The following is a 5,143-nucleotide window of genomic DNA, read 5'->3' on the forward strand; positions in this document are numbered from 1 at the left end:
TGGCCCATTGTAAGGCCCAAAATAGGCCCAAAGTGGATTATAAGGCCCATAATGGAGAGAATGCTCACCAAGTGTTTGATGAAATGCTTTAACCGTGACATTCTCCCCCACCTATGCCGTCGACGTCCTCGTCGAGCTTGCTTCATGGAACCTCTTGATATGATCTTCAAATTGCCAAAGTGTGATAGCAGGTTCCCAACTTGCTTCGCTATCGGGAAGTCCCTTCCATTTCACCAAGTACTCATGACTCGGATGGTTGTCCCTTCCACGAACTACTCGATCAGCTAAGATGCTCTCCACATCCTTGTCATAAGTGTTGTAGACCCCTATTGGTGCTCGCTTGGACTTCCCTCTTGTTTGGTCTTCCTCATCCTTGTAGTATGGTTTTAGACAACTCACATGGAAGACCGGGTGAAGTTTGAGTGTAGGAGGTAACTCCACCTTATAAGATACCTTGCCCACCTTCTTGACGATTGGAAATGGTCCCTCGTATCGACGAACAAGGCCTTTGTGTAGTCCTCGGGTAGACTTGTGTTGGGATGAAAGGATTTTGATGAACACCAAGTCTCCCACTTGATACTCCACGTGCCTTCTTTTGGCATCCGCCCACTTCTTCATCTTCTTGGTGGCCTTATGAAGGTACGACTTTGCTAAGTCCACTTGTTCATGCCAACCTTTGGCAATCTTGAATGCGGCAGGACTCCTTCCTCCATACTTGGTAACAAGTGTTTGTGGAGTGAGTGGTTGTTGCCCCGTGGCTAACTCGAATGGACTTCGATTGGTGGACTCGCTCCTTTGCAAGTTGTAGGAGAATTGGGCAACATCTAGCAGCTTTGCCCAATCATGTTGATTGGCACTCACAAAGTGCCGTAGATATAGTTCCAATAATGCATTAGCTCGCTCGGTTTGCCCATCGGTTTGTGGATGAAAGCTTGTAGAGAAATGCAACTCCGAGCCCATGAGCTTGAATAACTCCGTCCAAAACCTTCCGGTGAACCTTGAGTCTCGATCACTTATAATTGATCTTGGGAGTCCCCAATACTTCACCACGTGCTTGAAGAATAGCCGTGCCGTCTCCTCAGCTGGACACTCCTTTGTCGCGGCAATGAATGTAGCATACTTGGAGAATCGATCAACTACGACGATTATCGTGCTACATCCCTCGGACTTGGGTAAGCTAATGATGAAGTCCATGGAGATGCTCTCCCATGGTCTCTCCGGAGTTGGTAGTGGCTCCAATAAACCTGCGGGTTGTCGCTGTTCCACCTTGTCTTGTTGACAAACAAGGCAGGTCTTTACATACATTTCGACATCGTCCCGCATTTGTGGCCAATAATAGTTGGTCTCCAACAAAGCTCTCGTACGCTTTTGCCCTGGGTGGCCGGCCCATTTGGTGTCATGGCATTCCTTGATCAAATTCTTCCTTAGGTTGCCCCACCTTGGTACGTAGATGCGATGCCCCTTAGTGTAGAGAAGGCCGTCCTCAACCCAAAACCTCTTAGTCTTGCCCTCCATGGCAAGTTGTAGGAGTTGCTTGGCCACAACATCATGGTCCATGCCTTCCTTTAGTAGGTTGGGTAGTTCCCCTTGGAACTTGGTTATCGAAGCTAGTTCGGCTTTCCTACTTAATGCATCGGCAACTACATTGGCTGTACCGGGCTTGTATTCGAGCTTGTAGTCGAACTCGGCAAGAAAGTCTTGCCAACGAGCTTGCTTGGGGCTTAACTTCTTTTGAGTTTGGAAATAGCTTGTGGCCACGTTGTCAGTCTTTACCACGAATTTGGACCCCAGCAAGTAATGTCTCCAAGTGCGCAAGCAGTGGATGATGGCGGTCATCTCCTTCTCTTGGACCGTATACCTCCTCTCCGTGTCGTTGAGCTTGCGGCTTTCAAATGCGATTGGATGCTTTTCTTGCATCAACACGCCCCCTATGGCAAAGTCGGAAGCATCAGTGTGCACCTCGAATGGTTTGGAGCAATCGGGCAATGCCAACACGGGTTCCTTCATAATAGCCTCCTTCAAGTCCTCAAAGGCTTGTTGGCATTGGGTGGACCAACTCCATGTCTTGTTCTTCTTTAGCAGATCGGTGAGTGGTGCGGCTAGGGCAGAATACCCTTTGATAAACCTCCTGTAATAGTTAACAAGACCAAGAAAAGATCGCAGCTCACTCACCTTGGTTGGAGGATCCCACTCTTGGATGGCTTTCACTTTGGCTTCATCCATGTGCAGCTTGCCATCCTTGATCTTGTGGCCGAGGAAATACACCTCATTGGTTGCAAACGAGCACTTCTCTCTCTTCACGTAAAGCTCATTATCCTTTAGAACCTTGAACACAATTCGTAGGTGGTGGATGTGCTCCTCTAGCGTCTTGCTATAGATGACAATGTCATCCAAATAGACCACCACGAATTTGTCCAAGTAAGGATGGAAGATCTTGTTCATGAGAGTGCAGAAAGTGGCGGGTGCGTTGGTGAGACCAAAGGGCATGACGAGGAATTCATATGCTCCATATCGAGTAACACATGTAGTCTTTGGCTCATCACCCTCCGTAATTCTAACTTGGTAGTACCCCGACCTCAAGTCAAGTTTAGTAAAGTACCTTGCTCCTCCAAGTTGATCAAACAAATCGGCTATCAACGGTATAGGGTACTTGTTCTTGATGGTAACCTTGTTGAGCGCCCTATAATCGATGCATAGCCTTAATGAACCATCGTGCTTCTTTTGGAACAAGACGGGTGCTCCATAAGGTGCTTTCGACGGTTGAATGTAACCGGCATCCAAAAGCTCCTTAAGTTGTCTCCTTAGCTCCTCTAGCTCCGGTGGAGACATGCGATATGGTGCTTTTGCGGGTGGTTTTGCACCGGGCTCCAACTCGATGCAATGATCCACCTCCCTCCTTGGTGGAAGTTTCTTGGGTAGTTGTGGTGGCATGACATCCTTGAACTCTTCAAGGACTTGGCTAACCTCCTTCGGTGGCTCCTTGGAAGTAACTTCTTCTTCCTCGCGTAGAGTAGCAAGGAATGTAGGCTCCCCTTTCTTTACTCCTCTCTTGAATTGCATGGCGGAGAGGCGGTTGGAAGTACTTGGCTTGTGCATGGTTGGAATCATGCAAGGGCCTCCCTCCATTATACACACCGTGTTGTAGCGAGGGAGTGGTACCACATTGAATTGCCTAAGAAATTCCATGCCAAGTACAATATCAAAGTCATCCATAGGAGCAATGGAGAAGTTTACGTTACCTTGCCAAGTGCCAAGGTGCAACTCCACGTTACGGGCCATGCCATCTAGCGGTTTAGCCTCCGCGTTCACCGTTTTCAACCACCCTTGACCTTTGTCGAGTTTGAGGCCAAGCCTCATGGCCTCCTCCTTCCTTACGAAGTTGTGAGATGCGCCGGTGTCTACCATGACTTGGGCATCTTTCCCGTTGATACGTGCCGCCACGTACATTAGGGAGTTCTTCGTATTGTTGGTTGGGATTGGACTAGCCTTCAGTGAGTTGAGGAGTTGTATACAACCCATTTGCGTGTGCTCGTGAGTTTCCCTCTCCTCGAGCATGGCACTTAAGGACTTCCTCTTTGGACAATCTCTAGCCCAATGGGGACCATCACATAAGAAGCAATTTTCTTTCGGCTTGAATTCGGGCTTACCTCCTTTCTTCCAATCTTTGGTTGGTAGTGGTGGCCTTCTTGGAAACTCGTTACTTTGGGGAGTTTTATGGAATTTGGCTCCCCCACCTTTAATATAATTAATCTTAGGCTTAGAGTTGGAAGACTCACCTTGCCTAAATTCGACAAGCGTTTCAGCCGTAGTGAGGGCAGTGGAAATATCTTGTACTCCCCTTCGTTGAAGCTCTTGGCATGCCCACGGTTGCAACCCATCCATGAAGTTGAAAAGGAGATCCTCCTCACTCATGTTGGGAATTTGGAGCATTAACCCGGAGAATTGCTCCACATATTCACGGATGGAACGTTGGTGCTTCAACTCCTTCATGCGTTTCCTAGCTTCATTCGCCACATTCTCGGGATAGAATTGTTTCTTCAATTCACTCTTTAAATCTTCCCAAGAATTGATAGCGCATATGCCTCTCTTCATTTCTTCATGCTTTCTACGCCACCACACCGCAGCAAGATTAGTAAGATATAGGGTAGCGGTGTTTACCTTTTGCTTTTCGTCTTGGAAATCCAAGGCCTCGAAGTATCGCTCCATGTGCCACATGTAGTTGTCCAACTCCTTTGCATCCCTTCTCCCACTAAACTCCTTGGGCTTGGGAACATCTACCCTTGGAGTAGAGACTATTTGTTGGGTGGTGGCCGTGCCACTAGTTGCAGCTCTCTTGCATAATGCCCAATCCTCACGAGTCTCCTCTAAACTCTTCTTAAACTCATCTAATTTAGCTTGCATAAGGGACAAGGTTTCAATTACCTTTGTTTGGAAAGCTTGGCTTTCATGACGCCATGCCTCGGTGTTGGCCTCGTTGGTGTCTTGCATGGTACCTCTAAGCTCCCCCACTTGGCCTTCCACTCGGCCATCGAGCTCCCCCATGCCTTGCTCCACACAATCAAGCCGCTCCAACATGTCGGCAACGGCCAACTCCATCTTGACCACCTTGGTCTCCATGGCGGTGAGGACGTCCTTCGACTTTGAACGCCCACGTCCCTTCCTTGCAGCTTCGGGGATGACCTCCCTTCCCCTTGCTTCTTCAATCACAACCTCTGAGGAAGACATGTTGCTCTAGATGCTAGCTTTAACCTTGTCTCTGATACCACTTGTCACGAACTTGTTTGTTTACCCTTCAAGCCGTGCGGCCTTAGTTGCTATTCCGACCCTTTGTTGCAACTAAGTAAGCCTTTTGCCCACTAAAAGAGAAAGCTAGAGCACAAAGAGAGATTGGGAGAATGAAAGTATATTACTTGAAAGAGAGCTTTACAAGTATAGATGAGATTTCTTGGATGGTTTGGCCAAATGAGGCCTCCACCTATTTATAGGCATACAAAGCTTAATCCTACGGCTATAATTGCTTTAATCCTACGGTGGAGAATGGTTCCCACCTACTCCCACCTACTTTACATAAAATATCTAAAGAAACATCTAGAATGGATATGTACATGGCTTGGCCCATTGTAAGGCCCAAAATAGGCCCAAA

This window comes from Ziziphus jujuba, chromosome 7, assembly GCF_031755915.1.
Source record: "Ziziphus jujuba cultivar Dongzao chromosome 7, ASM3175591v1".
In the NCBI taxonomy this organism is placed as follows: Eukaryota; Viridiplantae; Streptophyta; class Magnoliopsida; order Rosales; family Rhamnaceae; genus Ziziphus; species Ziziphus jujuba.